We start from the raw sequence: 17,624 nt of genomic DNA, 5'->3' as shown, positions 1-17,624 counted from the left end.
TCAACACAGGCTCTTCTCTCTTGTCTCAGGCATCTGCCCACTAACTCTTTCCCATGCCCATTCCAGCCTTTAAAGGCTGTTGGCTTTTAAAGTTTTGCTTTCTGTTTTGGTGGAGAATGTGAGCTATTTATATTGAGACACACAGAGCATAAAAGTGTGCTGTCAGCAGTGTGGGGACAGGCTCTGAGCTCAAAGGCTTAGGCCACAAGCTCACATGCTTGGGCAATTCTGGGAGGTCCTGAGTATGCTGGTGAAGTGCAGGGATGAACAGGACTTGTGGGGGAAGAGGGGAGAAGCACTCTAGGAAGCAGGAATGGATTGTGATTCAAAAGAAAATTCAGATAATGAGAAGCAGGCAGATTTGCCTGCATGGATGCAATAATATATATATATATATATATATATATATATATATATATATATATATATATATGTTCAAATTTATCCTTGGACTCACTAGTATCCTTTCTAGCATCCTCCCATTCAGGTTGAAACTAAGTTCAGATTAAGCTATTGTGTTTCCTTAGCCACCTTTGGTATTTATTTATTTATTTATTTTTCTGTCAATACTGGGGCTTCAATTCAGTTCCTCAAGCTCTTACTTACCTTTTTCTCTGAAGGCTTTCATTTAACCACTTAAGCCTCACCTCCACTTTTGACCCTTTGTTGATCAATTGGTGATAAGAGTTTCATAGACTGCTACTTAGGCTGGCTTTGAACATGGATCCTTAGATCTAAGCCTTCTGAGTAGAATTTGGGCATGAGCCATCATCTGGATGTTGGGACATTTTCACAGTCTTTTGGTTAAGTTCTTGAAAAGTCAAAAAGAGATTTGTTCCTTCTTTTATAGTAGACTGTTGTTGTTTTATAACAGTTAGGCTCCTGGCAAAACACAGCAGAAAGTACAGAGTTCTCCACACACCTGTCCCTAAGCATAGCCTTCCCATCACCAATACCTTGCAAGAGTGGGACATTTGTTACAAGTGATGTACTTTCACTTCCCAAAGTTCCAAGTTTACATTAGAGTTCACTCCTGAAGCTGTATACTACAGGTTTTGTCAACCTCTGACATACACCCACATTAAACCAACATTCAGGATGTTCCTCTGCCTTCAGAACCCACTGTGTTTTGCTTGCTTGCTTTGCTTCCTGTCCCAATCAAGATCTACTTACTGTCTCCTTAGTTTTCCCTTCCCAGAATGACATATAGTTGGAATTAATAGTAGCTAATTACCAAACTTTTTTTCACTTAGTAATACACATGTAAGTTCTCTATGTTTTCAAGGGTTTGATAACTTGTTTCTTTTCAGTCCTGAGTAATATTCTGCTGGCTGAATGTAGCAGTTAAGTTTCCCAAGGATAGTTTATTTGCTTCTTAATTTTTGCAAGCTGCTGTACACATCCAAATGTAGTTACTGAGTGAACAAAAGTTTTCAATCTATCTGAATGAATACCAAAAATGACAACTGGACCTGTTTAGTTTTGTAAAATATCTGCCTTTTGATTTTATAGTTTTTCTCAACATGTATTAATGAGTATGGCGTGATCTTTCAACATATGCATGGCGTACATTGGCCAAGTCAGGGTAACCACACTTTCTTCTCCTAATAATTTCTTTATGGTTGGGAATTCAAGTTCCTCTCTTCTAAATATCCCCCAAACACATAAATTTACTGTGAACTTTTGACTCTTGCTGTACAACACTTAACACCTTCTGTCTGGCTGTGCTTGGATACTTGTTATACACTCTCTTTTATATCCCCTCCCCTACTTCCCAGTCTCTAATAATCATCATCCAGCATGCAAATGGGTTATTTGGAGAGGAACATGTGCTACCCATTTTTTATTTTATATTTATCTTATTTATATTTACTTATTTTGTGCTGGTACTGGGGGCTTGGACTCAAGAGTCACATTGTTAAAAGCTGGTACTCTACCACTTGAACAACACCACTACTTCCAGGTTTTGCTGGTTATTTGAAAATAATCTGGAGAATTTGTCTGCCGAAGCTGGCTTTGAATTGTGATTCTCAGATCTGAGCCTCTTGAGTCCTGGAATTATAGGTATGAGCCACCAGTGCCAGGCCTTTCCTCTCCTTTTCCCCTCTGGAGTCCTGGGCTTGAACTAAGGGCCTGGGCATTGTCCCTGAGCCACTTTGTGCTCAAGGCTAGCATGTTACCACTTGAGCTACAGCATCACTTCTGGATTTTTCTGAGTCGCTTATTAGAGATAAGAATCCCATGGACTTTCCTGCCTGGGCTAGCTTTGAATCATGATCCTCAGATCTCAGCCTCCTGAATAGGTAGGATTATAGGCAGGAGTCACTGGCACCCAGTTTAAGAGGATGTTTCTTTTTGCTTTTTCAGTACTAGGGATTGAACCCAGGCAAGCACTCTGTCACTGTGCTACATCTCAGCCATCTTCCCTCTTCTATACAAATAGAATGTTTTCATTTGAATTTGACATTTCCTGGCAATTAGATTCAAGTCTTACAATCTGTGTGGTCTGCTGCATTTTCTGTTTTTTGTTTTGTTTTGTATTATTTGTCAGTCATGGGGCTTGAACTTAGGGCCTGGACACTGTCCTTGAGTTTTTTCACTCAAGGCTAGCACTCTACTACCATTTTCAACCATAGCACCACTTCTAGTTTTTTGGTAGTTAATTAGAGATAAGAGTCTCATAGACTTTCCTACCCAGGCTGGATTTGAACCCCAATCCTCAGATCTCAGCCTCCTGAGTAGCCAGGATTACAGGCGTGAGCCAGTGGTGCCCAGTCCATATTACCATTTTCAACTCTTGCACTCCATTATTAACAGTCAGCTTTTAGCATATGACTATGAGCACAAGGTGTTTATTGAAGTTTATTTAGTTATGTGTACATTTATTACTAATATAGAATAGTAATTCTTTTTCTTGGTGGCTTATAACTCATTATTTTACTTAACTATTTTGGTGCTGAAATGGGGCCCCTGTATTGGGCCCTGGAGTCTTCTTCATGGTCACTTCTGTGTCTTTGAAACTTGGTATCTCTTCCACTTAATATTTCAGTATTTTCTAGCATAACAATATGTTCTGACTTCACTTGCACCTGCTCTTGTTTCAGTCCTAGATGGGTCTTACCCTGAGGTTCCCTGGGTATAATAGTAGGGGACGGTGTTTAATACCAAGATCTAAGAACTATCTATGCCCACTGCTTAATGGAAGATCTGTTTCTAGGCTCTTACAATGAACACTGTTAAGAAATAGAAACATGGACACATGCATACACTTAATACTAATGCATACACCCTTGCAAATAAATATATAGGTCTCCCCATGCCAACACAGGCACATATTGTATATATTTTAGAAATGATGAGTTCATAACAAGATATGAATTCAGGCCATTTCCATGGAGCTCTTTCTGTTGTAACCCAGTCAGTGAGAAAACAAAGGGTACCACAACTAATAGGCCAAATTATAGGAGTCTTTATTGCAAGGGCCAGAAGCTACATAGGGGTATAGACTTCCCAAATCATGCAGCTCTGAGATAGCTCAGAGCTAGTCTTTTTTTTTTTTTTTTGTCAGTCATGGGGCTTGAACTGGGCACTGTTGTTCAGCTCTTCAGCTCAAGGCTAGACTAGAACTCTACCACTTGAGCCATAGCACCACTTCTGGTTTTCTGGTGGTTAATTGGAAATAAGAGTCTCATGGACTTTCCTACTCAGGCTAGCTTTGAACCATGATCCTCAGATCTCAGCCTCCTGAGTAGCTAGAATTACAAGCATGAGCCAAAATGCCTGGCCAGAGTTAGTGTTTTAAAGGCAAAAGCCAACAGAGAAGATTAGCATGGCCCCTGCGCAAGGATGACACGCAAATTCGTGAAGCGTTCCATATTTTTTTGCAGCATTATTTACCATAGCTAAGATATGGAACCAACCCAGATGCCCCTCAGTAGATGAATGGATCAAGAAAATGTGGTATATATACACAATGGAATTCTATGCCTCCATCAGAAAGAATGACATTGCCCCATTTGTTAGGAAATGGAAAAACTTGGAAAAAATTATATTAAGTGAAGTAAGCCAGGCCCAAAGAAACATAGGTCCCATGGTTTCCCTTATTTGTAATATCTAGTATATGTATGAGTCAAGCAGAAAAGGTCAGATAATGTGATGTCAGGAAAATGAACCCTTAGATGTGTATTTTAATGTTTTTTTCTTTCATGCATGTGTTTCTAATGCATCTATAAGATTATCTCTTTGTTGCTTTGTATGTCCCTCCCCCACAGTATAACCCCTGCTTTCACTATATTTGATGTCAGTATAACTTGTGGAGGAGATGGGGAAAAACCAGTTGTTTAAGGATACAGGTGGACCTGTTGCAACAATGAGAAGTACAAGTTGTCATGTCCAAAATGAGCTTTACAACGTCGGTGCGGGGGGGGGGGGGTGGGGGGGGAAGGGAGAAGATTGGGATTGGGGGGGAGGGGGGAGGCTGGGAAGGGATGTGAAGGGTAAACAAAGGAGGAGGCTGCAATGCTTGGTAAGAAATGTACGCATTATCCTGCCCACGTAATTGTAACTCCTCTGTACAGTATGTTCACAAATAAAATTAAATTAAATCAAAAAAAATAAAGGCAAAAGCCACATCATTTTTGGTAAGCAATGTATAGGGTTTTTTTTGTTTTGTGAAGCATATACAGAAGCAAAACTGGACATTATCAGTAAATTTAGAATGACTTCCCCAAATACTGAGTGGTTGGAACATTTTGGTGTGTGGGTGTGTGGGTGTGCGTGTGCGTGCATGTGTGTGTGTGTGTGTGTGTGTGTGTGTGTGTGTGTGTGTGTGTGTATGTTTGCAGAACCTGCTGAGCAAACAGCTTTTTGCAAAATCTGCTTAGGCAAACAACAGTTCTGGGGGCAGAGTCCTTTTTCCTTGAGGGGGATGGAGAAGTGACTTCTGTCAGGCTTCAGGCTTCATTTCCTACCTTCTTCCATTTTTTTTTTTATTGTAAAGGTTCTGTACAGAAGGGTTACAGTTACATGAGTAAGGTTAGTGAGTACATTTCCTATCAAGCATTGTTATTCCCTCCCTTGTTTTTTCCCCTACGATCCTTTCCCTCTTACCTCCCCAACTCCTCCTTCTTCCCCATTTCATTATTGTCCCTTTGTCCACAGCATTGAACCCTGGCTCGTAATGTTCATTTTTGTACTCATTTGGTCACTCTTACATAAATAAACCTAAGGTAGGTTCAGAATTGGATAGCCTGTACCACTATGCTAATAAAGATTATGGGGGGAAAAAAGAGTTCGTGCTATGCTTGCAAATTTCCTCCCACTGTGCTTCATTCACTGTGCCACAAAATCAGAAAAGATAATAAAACTATTGTATTTTACTCAGTGTCTTATACAATGGATAGCTGTACAAGGTTATTGGCCTTAGATTATACTATGGCAGTAGCGTTTGTGTGTATGTTCTACTACAGTATGTTCCATGAAGTTAGGAATGCAAAGTTAATTAGATGTAGAATCAAGAGCACTAGGACCTGTTAGTATATCCTTTTCCATTTGGGGCTTGACAGTCCCCATCCTTGGCTCTCAGCACGCCACCCCCCCCTTACCTCCCCCCCCACTCCCACCAACTCCATCCTACCTACTCACTGGCTGTCTTTAGTGACCAGCTACTGCAGGTGAAGTACCTCCCACCTTTATTCTCATGACTATATAAAGGTTCGCCTGGGAAACAGACAGTAGCCATTTCTGCCTCTCTCGTGAGAGATTTGGCTCCTCTGGCAATAAACCCCCTTTGCTCTATGTGACTGCATCCATGTGGTCTTCTTGGCTGGTTACTTTCATTTCAGGCCTGCTGCCTGTAGTCCAAGGCTGAGATCTTAAGTTTCAAGTTTGATTCCAGCTTGTATAGATAAATCCTAGAGACTCTTACCTCCAATTGACTAGGGGAAAAAAATGGAAGTAGGGGTGTGGCTTAATGGTAGAGTGTCAGCCTTGAGTGTAAAAGCTAAATGAGAGTATGTTGACCTGAGTTTAAGCTCTAGTACTGGCACATGCACATACACACACACCACCAGCAACAACAAAAGGATTAGCATGAAGGTTCAAAGGTTAAGATGAAAACAAAACAAGCAGGTAGGTACATTGGGCCATGGTGAAGACAGCACACTTTTCTTTCTTTTGGTTGGACATTGGTATGATGGATATGCCACAGAAAGGGTTCTCAGCTCCAAGAAGGTCAGTGAAAGTTCAACACACAACCCAGGCACCAATCAGCAATATTGCACATACTGTGCAATTTCCAATCCAATTTTAAGTACTTTTTCCTGGAAAAGAACATTACTTGAAACTTGAGAAATCAGCAGCTGCTTAGAAATGTTAGACAAATACCTCACTGTTTACTAAGAACTTAAGTCAATGATGATTTTGTTACTCAGGCAAATCAGAGGGGCAACTTCAAAAACCGGTCTGGTTCACCTCCTGTGGAGCACATGGACAGCCAAGATGGCCCTGGGAGAGAATAGAGTGGGCAGAGCCCAATTGATCTGCCGATAGGTGCCTAACCAGCCCGTGAAGGCTCAGGTGAATGATAGGGTGTGACCTTGACAGTGATTGGTTCCTCTTCCTCCCTTACCATGCCACCCACCCTTTTTGTCTTTAAAAGGGGCTGCTCTCTGTTAATAAATGAGTTTTTCTACCTGCTGGATTTGGCTCCCCACTGTGTCTGATTCTCTCCTGGGCTGAGAGAGGCTAGGGAATGGGCGAGCGCCGCACTTTCCTTTCCTCGGACCCCGTCCGTCTTTTGTGGGACGAAGACCCAACAACCTCCTACAAATCAGAAATTGCATTGGCAATGCTGTTTTTCTGGGATCCAATCACATTAAGGAAGTTTTTGGGTGTTTATTGAGGCTCCCCCAGGAGCCAGACATGAATTAAAAGTTTTGAGAGAGCTGAAAGAAAACCATAACCAAGTTCAGCAGACAGGAGGGCTGCTACCTACTCCTGGTCAGCTACTTTCTCTTCCTGGCCACCTTCTAACCCCTTCTAGTGCAAAGAAAATCACACTTCAAAAACCATTAGTTGGTTTCTGGTGGCTCACACCTAGCTATAAGAGGCCATAATCTGATAATAGTAGTTTAAAGCTAACCTATGGGGAAAAAAATAAAAAGAGACTTTTATCTTCTATTGTTATATGAAAATTCGATCTTAAGACACAGAGAAGCCATATTTTGAGAAGTTGAATCAGGAGTCTTTACTAGAATGCTGGTAACTGTGGGTGGACTCATGTTCCGCCAAAACTTGCAGTTTCAAATGTACTTAATACTGATAGGAAACTGAGCCACAAGGGTAGTAAAAAAAATAATAATAATCATCTCCACAAACCAGGTCAACTTTTTTGGGGGGATGGGGGTGGTCCGGTCGTGGAGCCGGAATTCTGGGCCTGGGCACTGTCCTTCAGCTCTTCAGCTCAAGGCTAGCACTCTACCAATTGAGCCACAGAGCCACTTCTGGCTTTTTTCTTTTTGCTTATGTGGTGCTGAGGAATCAAACCCAACGCCTCATGCATGCAAGGCAAGCACTCTACCACTGAGCCACCTTCCCAGCCCAAACCAGGTCAACTTTAATGGAGAGTTGAAGAGGAACATCACAGTGACCTGAGGAGCATCAGGAGACACAGGCATGGTGCAATGGCGACAGAGGTGGTGGGGCCTAAATAGGATCATGGTCAAGGGGGAGGGTCACAGGGAACTCAAAGAGTCTCATAAACTCATGGTACAGGTGTGGCAGGTCTGGAAACCTATTGTCCAAGTCCTTGCCCCTGCTTCTAGGAATTTAGGGCTTATCACCTGGGTATGGGTGTGGGGAAGTGGGATTTTACTTCTAGGAGTTTTTAGAAAGTCCCTATCATCCATCAAGATGCCAAGATGGCATCAGTTAGACCCATATCTATATTTCACAACTAACCAGCAAAAACCCAGAAATGAAGTTGTGGCTCAAGTGGGAAGAGCTAACACTAAGCAAAGGAAAAGAAATGTACATATCACCCAATGTGGAAGAAATAGTTGTACTGTCAAAGCTTGTAGAATTCACAAACTTAGACCAAGATAACAACAATTTGCCTTGTGAAGGTTAAAATGTGTTTGTTACTTTAACCAAGTATCACTATCCTACAATAGTGTGAAACTTGTAAAATTTATGTGGCTCAAGTGGTAGAATACCAGCCGTGAGTGGAAAATGTAAGGGACAGTACTCAGGCCCTGAGTTCAAACTTCAGTAGGCATAAAAAATACTGTTTTTGCTTAGATTGTTCTTCATTCAGCCTCTGTCCACCTCTCTGCTTCCTTTGACTATGGTCTTCTATATTCAATTTTTCCTTTGTAGGATCCAGGCACTGCCATGGCTCCTACAGTCCCCCTGTGGATAGAAGATCATGGTATCTCTATCCTCTCTCAGAGATACTGTTCTCACCTCCTTCTTGACAGTTGTGTGACCACCTACAAGAAGCCCAGTGTGTCTGCAATAGCTGACCCTTCACCAGTGCCTAGGATGGGGTCTGCCTGCCTGCTAATTCCCACCAATCCTCCATTATATATGAACACAGATCTGTCTATTTGTCCTTTGTGTCAAGTTAAAGTTTCATTGTTACCCTGCCAACTGAAAAAGGAAACTTAATTGTTAGTCTTTAAGTATTGGACATAGTGGTTCACATCTGTAATCCCAGCATTCAGGAGACTGAAATAATAGGATAAAATGTTCAAGGCCAGTCTGGCCTACTCTTGTTTGTTTATCTCTAAAATAAAGTAACAAAAAAACCTACCAGCATCAACAATGGGCAGTCATATAACATCTATTGGGCCATGTATAATGAACAGGGTGCCTATTCTATACCAGAAGAACATCATGAAGAGGGATGAAGCCAGGCAGATGTTGTCATGGCTCTGGTCCATGTTTCCAGGTTCTTTACATGAGTTATTTAATTTCATTTAACAATAGCATTTGAGTAGCATCAACCTCGGTGTTATTAGGAATAGTAAATGAGAGACAATCACGTAGAACAAGATTCTGACTTCTACCTTTTGATTGCTCTAAACCAATCAATTGCCAAGTTCTGAAATTCCCTCTTTTAGAGTTTTATCTTTTCAGGCTATTATCATTTCTTCTAGGCTATTTACTCTCATTGTCTCTATGAAAATCTCTCTGATGGCTGGCTGGTCTCCATTTTAATCTACTCCCTATGCCATTGTTTGAGTAATTACTTTTAGATGATAAGTCTGACACCATTTTAAAACTTTTAATACTCAGAGTTCAATTCAAGTTTTCTCCTGTTCTTGATCATGTCCTTCTGTAACTCTTTCCTCCAGCCCCCAGTGAGCCATGTCCTTCCTCCTTTACTAGTCTTTTTTTTTCTGTTTTTGCATTTGCTTAGAAAGCTGTTGCCCTCAACATTATTTAATTCTTTCTCATCTTTTGGGTTCCTACTAGGCTTTGACTCACTCTAGAGAAAATTTCCTATCCTAATCCCTCCAGAGTACCAGTGATTTTTTTAATGTCACGTTCTGATTTCCTGTTGGCTCATAAATATAACCTTCACTAAACTGAAAATTACTGAGGAAAGGAACTCACTCACTGAATTCCCAGTGTCTCCCATAACCCCAGACTGGACAAGTACTTCATGCTGAGTGAAGAAAGGTTCTGACAATAAGCTACCCACCATGACCCAACTTATCCTGTACCTAGGCAATCAGTTTTCTGTTCCCAAGGGTCAACCTTTGTACTTGTGAAATTTCTTCTTTCAGTAGATATAATCCATGCTTTGTTCATGACCATGACCATGTTTAGTCTTGCACAACATGTACAGGTACATGTGGTTATGTCCTGGGTACTTTATGTTGTCTTGCACTCCATACATAAAAGCAAGGGCCTAGACCCCTGCAGTTTAGTTTATCTGAATTGAATATCAAATATATAATTTTCTAACCCTAACTCAGACAAGCTATTTAATCTCCCCGTTTACTCATCTATAAAGTCATCCTGGGAAAGCAAAGTTTGTGAAACTCTTATTTATACTTATTAAAAAAGAGCTGGAAGTGTAGCTGTGGTTCAAGTGGTAGTGCACTAGCCTTAAAGCGCACTAGCCTCAAGGGCAGTGCCCAGGCCCTTAATTCAAGACTCAGGAGTGGCACAAAACAACAACAACAAATATATTCTCTGAATGTCTAAAAATGTACACCAAGGGCAAAAGGTACGGATGTGGTAGTGCATGATCTAATTCTCTCATTTCAGGACCTAGGCACTCATTCCCCTAACTGATAATAAGTACTTTTCCCAGCAGGGCGCTGGTGGCTGACACCTGTAATCCTAGCTACTCTGGAGGCTGAGATCTGAGGATCACGGTTCAAAGCCAGCCCAGGCAGGAGAGACCGTGAGACTCCTATCTCCAATAAACCACCAGAAAACCGGAAGTGGTGCTGTAGCTCAAGTGGTAGAGCGCTCGCCTTGAGCTGAAGAGCTGAGGGACAGCACTCAGGCCCAGAGTTCAAGCCCCATGACCGACAAAAAAAAAAAAGTACTTTTCCCTTGAACTAGACAGTCTTCACTGTGATAGATCTATGTAGACTCCCCCACCCAGATCATCCATAAACACTGTATCCCACTGTCAGGTTCAGTATTACAGCCCTGACAGTACACATGAGGAAATCAGGAGACAGAGGCCTGGCTGCAGATGTTTGTCTCACAGTAGACTTCTCTCAAAATCAGATTTCCGTGATGAGGTCGACATAAGGGTTGTTGTTTTGGGTTTTTTTGGTTTGTTTTTTTTTTTTTGAAGACGGTAGAGACTGGGGTGGAGAGATACTATATCACATGGAGATATTGTCCTCCTAGAGACCTGTTCCTCCTCAATGGGCTCCTCTTCCCCCAGTATCACTAACAGAATCAGTAAATGTGCCCCATGGATAGAAGTATAGGAAGAGTCCATCCATCACTCCCTCCCTGTAATCCCTTCAGTCACTGCAGCTGCTCCAACAGAATTGCCCTGACTAGGCCTCAGTCTGAGTCTCCAGCTTCCCTGATCCATGGGTGGGGTCTGTCTGCTTTCTCTCACTACTCTTCCAGGCATGAGGAGGGGTGAAGGGCTGTGGCATGAGAAAAGCATCTTTTTATCAAAGTATTTTCCTTTCTTTCTGTTAATCTTGTAAGAATTATTCTTCTAAAAAGTTCCTGGTTTAGCCAGAGGGCCTGGCCCTTGTAATTACATTTTAGTTACATATATTATTTTCCTGTTGCCATTTAATTAAGACATCCCTTAGAAATTCTTGAGTTTTAGTTTCATCCATTAATTAAACCACATTCCTTTTCAGATTGTGAACCTGAGCTCAGCCAATGAGAGCAGAGGAGCAGGGACTGCTAAATTAGGAATAAAGGGATTAGGCTGACAGCTCTGTGTGCTTGCTTGCCATGCTTTTGACTGATGGTTCACTCTTCTGCAGATGTAAGCTTTTCCTTGCCAAGTTCCTTTCAAGTTGATGTCCTTATTCCTATGTGACACCCCAACATTCCAAGCTATTTCTAACAAAGAGGACATGCCAGAGCTGGATGAAGAAATGCAGCCCTTTGGGTACACAACTCAGAGCCAGGTTCCCACACATGACACACAGAACTTATAGCACTGTGAAATGCTGATAGGAAGTAGAAGATCCCATCCTGGTCTCTGACTTTATAGCCCAAGCTGTCTACTCTTGGGCTACTCTAGCCCTGGGTTTCCTCACATTTATCCAGGAAGCACTGGAGGAAGATACTCTCCATTGCTTGACTTTTAAGGCAAAGGCCTGAGTTGTTTACATTCTGAATTTCAAAGTGTTCTAGAAGACTTCTTCCAAGATGGTTTTACTTTGTACTAAATTTTCTTTTGTTGTGTGTCATCACTGTTTCATCCAAGTCTCATGGAGAAACTTGGCTGTTTTCCAAACTCACAGTGATCTGATCAGTGTCTTTGTTTATCTTTAGGATCATTCTTCGGTCAAAATTGCCTTTCCCCCCACTATTAAAAATTTATTTATCTGGGGCTGGGAAGGTAGCTCAGTGGTAGAGTGCTTGCCTTGCATGCATGAGGCCCTGGGTTCGAATCCTCAGCACCACATAAGCAAAAAGAAAAAAGCTGGAAGTGGCACTGTGGCTCAAGTGGTAGAGCGCTAGCCCTGAGCTGAAGAGCTGAGGGACAGTGCCCAGGACCAGAGTTCAGGCCCCACGACTGGACTCCAAAAAAAAAAAAAAAATTATTTATCTGAAAGTGGTGCTGTGGCTCAAAGTGGTAGAGCACTAGCCATGAGCAAAAGAGCTCAGGAAGAACACCCAGGCTGTGAGTTCAAGCCCCATGACCAACAAAAAAATATTATTTATCCTGGAAAATCCATTTTTAATCTTATATCTTTGCTGTGCTACTGCTTCTTTTTTTTTTTTTTTTTTTGAAAAACCAGTAGCTTTTTTTTCTTTATTGGTTATGCCTTCAAAGTACATTCTTGATTCAACAATCCCAGAATGCTACTGCTTCTTAATTATTCTGACCTTGTATATCTAGCTCTCATCAGTCTGGCTTCTATCAAGACATTATGGGATGCTTCTGTTGCACCAAATTTCTTAGCACAGACTTCTGGAGAAGGGTTGTTTCAGGCTTCCAGGATCCTCAGGAAACCAATCTTATCTCAACAGATGGTTTCTTTCATTCAATATTTAACATATGAATGATAAACTGAGATAGCTGGAAGTGAGCTGCCCTTAGAGATGGAAGGGAGGCATGGTGGCTGCTCTGCAAGGGAGAAGTGGTACAGATAGGGAAGGTCTTCCTAGATGGGGGAAATCTAGAGTCCATTGAACAACCAAACTGAAAGGCAATTAGATCCTCTTTAATGAGGAACCACTGACAACTTTAAGTTTCAGTCTTTCCTTATAATCCCTGGACAACATCTTCTCTATATTTAGGAAGATCCAGGGCTGGTACAGGGGTGATAAAGGACATATGAGGAATGAATATTGTTCTTAGGACTGAGGACAGTTGATAGTGTCAGGAGGCTGGGGTTGGGGTGCCAGAGAAGGTGCAGTCCCTCAGTGTGCTCTGGAGGCTGGGTTGTTGACTACACCTGTTGGGCTCTCAGGGCTACCCTCTGAGAAAGCTGTATGTGTACAATCAGGACTCAAATCAGGACTCAAGGTCTCAGATGTCAAAGCATTTGAAACCAGCCTAAAGACAGGATATCCTTGAGATTTTCTGAGGTGTTCTTGTAAAAACATCCTTACCTGTGCATACCATTCTCTGTGTTATTTTACAATTTGTCGAACCAGGAATAGTGGTGCATATTTACAATGCCAGCACCCAGGAAGCTGAAGCTAGATCAGTAGTTTAAGCCTGGCCTGGGCTAAATAGTGAAGCCCTGTCACAAAAACAAAACAAAACAATCTGTGGAAATGAACAAAACTATCCAAATGAGAATAAACCAATGCAGTTTGTTATTGAAGAGAGGCATACACCATTACTTTCATGTGGCTGATACTAAAGGACAGGCAGTGGAGGAGGATAGCTATATAGTTGAATAAAAGAAAAAGCTTCGTTGGAGACTGTTAGCCCTGGGAAGCTGTAGGCAGGCTAATGTGAAGCAACACAGTCTCTGCAGTTGGTAAAGGGTCTGTATTGGTTTTTCCTCATTGGTCCTAAGTTGGGGAAAATGGAGGAAAAAATGGGGAAGTTTTCACTCAAAAATAAGTCCTATTTGCTTTGAGCCAATTGCTACAAGAGTCATCTGCTTGTCTTTCTGGATGATTTGCTGTATAGAATGGACTGCCTGAGCTGGGAAAGTGGCTTAGTGGTAGCATGCATGAAGCCCTGGGTTCAATGCCTCAGTATCACATAAACAGAAAAAGCTGTAAGTGGCTATGTGGCTCAAGTGGTAGCCTACTAGCCTTGAACAAAAGAAGCTCAGGGACAGTGCCCAGGCCATGAGTTCAAGCCCCAGGACTGGCAGAAAAATAAAAACAAAAGAATGGACTGCCTTCCTAGATTTGTTGCTTAAGGTTCTGAGTTAGAACTCAGAACTGATTCTGACCCATAAATAGAACTAGTCTGCCATTGCCCACATATATATTTAGATGCTATTTTGCCCTTTTGCTCATTTTCTGACTTCTGAAAGCTTAATGAACTCAAAGCTAGAATTCAGATTTTCATTGCTTGGAAATTGTTCAGCCACCTTCATAATCAACTGTATCAAAACATCATTTTGATTGACTGTTCATCATTATGATGATCATCCAATGAGAAAGTATCTATATAGAAAATTCATTTAGGGGCTGTGGCTCAGTGGTAGAGCACTTGCCTTGCATGCATGAGGCCCTGGGTTTGATTCCTCAGCACCACATAAGCAAAAAGAAAAAAGCCAGAAGTGGCACTGTGGCTCAAGTGATAGAGTGCTAGCCTTGAGCTGAAGAGTGGAGGGACAGCACCCAGGCCCAGAGTTCAGGCCTCATGACCAGACCCCCCCCAAAAAAAAAAGAAAATTCATTTAACACAGACATGCAGGGACAAAGGGTGAACAAATGCAGCATGCTACTTACTAGATGCAATGCTGAAGCTATACAACTTGTAAGTGGAGAAGGGAGGGAAAATCAGAGAGAGCAAGGATGTATATAAAAATGTACTCTTTGCTGGACTTAAGTAACTGTATCCTCTTTTTACATGACCTTTATAATAACAGTAAAAAAGGGAAAAAAAGAACATTTAAAATTCAACATACATTCCTTGTGACACTATAGCAAAAACAATAACCCTTGAGATACTTCAAAAACAGGAATCCAAGTTGCCCAACTCAGGTCAAGAAAATCAATCTCACTGAATTTGAGGATCAACCTTAGATATCCAAAGAACTTTTTGATGATCTTACAGCTTAAATGATCCCTGAACTTCTTTGTGCTCAAGGCTATCATTCTACCACTGGAGCCACAATGACACTTCCAGGTATTTCTGAGTAGTTTACTAGAGATAAGGACTTTCCTGTCCAGGCTGGCTTTGAACTGCAGTCCTCAGATCTCAGTCTCCTGAGTAGCTAGGATTATGGGTGTGAGCCATTGGCACCCACCCAAAGAAATTTTTATTTGAGTCAATGCACAGCCTTTTAAAATTTTCTTGTTCCCTATATTCAAGTACTACAAGAAGTATCAACAACAACAGGCATAATTGGAATGGCCTTCCAACTATGTAGAATTCTGAATCTCTTCTTCAGTTGTAAATCACAAACCTAAGGAATGATGACTGTGTTTGCACTTACAATCTGATAAGGTTTCTTCCAATGACATCTAAGAGACGTTTCTCTGATCTGTCTTCCAACAGACAAGACTTCTGGTTGAAAATCACAAAGGGCTTCTATAGAAAGGTGGATTTAAACTATCTATGATCAAAGAATGATACATGAATTCCTTGCAATATTTCATCATGTTTGCATGTGGTAGGGCAGAATCCAATACCAAAGGTGAAATTTCTAAATGCATGAATTTGCCAGTTATCAGTTCACAAGGAGTTAACCTGTGAAATAGTAACTCATTGGCCATAAGGCACAGGGAGAATTTCTTTGCAGAAAGAAACTCAAAGGTTTCAGAAAATTCTCATGTTAATTAAAGTATGCTCTTAGTGATCTTTGCCTTTTCAGTAAATTGTGGATAAAAACAGTGCAATTTTTAAATAAGTGTTCTTGTAAAATCACTATCTTAAAGTGATGTAAAAGTTGAGATCATTTGATCCAAAAGTTAGAATGCTCCAGGATAAAAAACATAAAATCAAACCAGACCCCAGTAGTTCATTCCTATAATCTTAGCTATTCAGGAGGCTGAAGTCTGAGGATTGTGATTCAAGGCCATGCTAGGAAGGAAAGTCCATGACTCTTATCTTCTATAAACACCCCCACTTCCCAAAAAAAGCCAGAACTGAATCTGTGGTTCAAGAGGTTAAGTGCTAGCCTACGCAAAAGAAACTCAAGTAAAGTGCTAATACCCTGAGTTCAAACACCAGGACTGGCACAAAAAAGGCTCAAGGTCAGTGTCCATGCCCTGACCTCAAGCCCCAAGACCAACAGAGAGAGAGGGAGAGAGAGAAAGAGAGAGACAGAGAGAGACAGAGAGAGAAAGAGAGAGACAGAGAGAGAGACGCACACAAAATCAAGCATCAAGGATTCTAGCTGTTTTTCAATGGAAATTCTTCATCCTGAAATAAATATACCATATCTATTTGAGCCTTATGGAAAGAAGATTAGGAAGGGGGTATAGTATGAAAGCTGGCATGGGACTGAAAAACAACCTTGATTGTCTTTTCCAAGTTTTCCCACTTATGTGAATTAAGATAATTTCCAGTTTGGTTATTCTATGATGAGTATTTCATGGAAAAATTTAGATAGGGAAGGGAAGAAAAATGTGTCTTGCCCATCTTAGGTTGTCAGTTGGAGCTCTGTAATACATGTAAGAGAAAACATATAAATTTATGTAATAAAAGTTTTTTATGACATAGGAGCCTTACAAGGAAATAAAAATAAAAAATCAATTTGAGTTTTTATGTACTAATTGAAAGAGTAAGAAATCATGAAAACAAAATAGAGGGATGTGGCTAGGGCAGCTAATCATGGGGAGGAAGACTTGAAGGTAAGAGTTTGCCAAGGTTGGTTTGGACATATTTCTCTCATCTCTAGTGAAAAGAATATCTTCTTTATAGCTGGAGGCATTGCTCAAGTAGTAGAGTGCTAGTCTATCAAGCCAGGCAAATGAGAGCTAGGCCCTGAGTGTAAACCTCAGTACTACCAAAGAAAAAAGAAAAAGAAGAGGAGGAAGAAGAAAAGAAGCAGCAGAAGAAGAAAAGAGAGTGATATAGGGACTGAGGGTGATCCAAATATATTGTATGAATGTATGGAAATGTCACAATGAAGCCGCTCTTGGACAACTAAGGTATGCTAATTTAAAAAATTCTCTTCTTTCAAGTACATGGGAGTTTTATCTCTTCTTTAGTAGTATCTGATTTTAGTCAGGCCCAAAGAAACATAGGTCCCATGGTCTCCCTTATTTGCAATATCTAGTATATGTCTGAGTCAAGCAGAAAAGGTCAGATAAGGGGAGATATGTATTCAAATGTTTTTTTTTCTTTCATGCGATTGTTTCTAACACATTTATAAGATTATTTCTTTGTTGCTTTGTATGTCCCTCCCCCACAGTATAACCCCTGCTTTCACTGTATTTGATGTCGGTATAATTTGTGAGGGGAAGGGGAAAAACAAGTCTTTTAAATAGGGATACAGGTGGACCCGTTGCAACAATGAGAAGTACAAGTCGTTATGTTGAAAATGAACTTTACAACTTTGGTGGGGGCGGGGGCAGGGAGGATTGGGTGGGGGGGTAGGGGAGAGGATGGGAAGGGGAAACAAAGGGGGAGGCTACAATGCTTGATAAGAAATGTACTCATTATCTTGCCCATGTAATTGTAACCCTTCTGTACATTATTTTCACAATAAAAATAAATAAATAAAAGGAAAATTAAAAAAAGTAATATCTGATTTTCTCTCTTTTGTACCAGTACTGAGGCTTGAATTCAGGACCTTGTGTTCTTGTTC

At 41.0% G+C, this 17,624-nt stretch overlaps 1 non-coding gene across 1 annotated transcript; it reads left to right on the top strand.

Annotated features, from left to right (window-relative positions):
• The first annotated feature begins 3,777 nt into the window (after positions 1–3,777).
• Positions 3,778–3,881, top strand: LOC138834801 (U6 spliceosomal RNA). Its single transcript, XR_011374263.1, has one exon. It is a non-coding gene; the product is annotated as a U6 spliceosomal RNA (small nuclear RNA).
• Positions 3,882–17,624: the final 13,743 nt, after the last annotated feature.

This window comes from Dipodomys merriami, unplaced genomic scaffold (assembly GCF_024711535.1).
Source record: "Dipodomys merriami isolate MVZ:Mamm:240054 unplaced genomic scaffold, mDipMer1.0.p SCAF_1, whole genome shotgun sequence".
Classification (NCBI taxonomy): Eukaryota; Metazoa; Chordata; class Mammalia; order Rodentia; family Heteromyidae; genus Dipodomys; species Dipodomys merriami.
The sequence above is the reverse complement of the archived record's forward strand: the minus strand, read 5'-3'. Positions and strand labels throughout refer to the sequence as shown.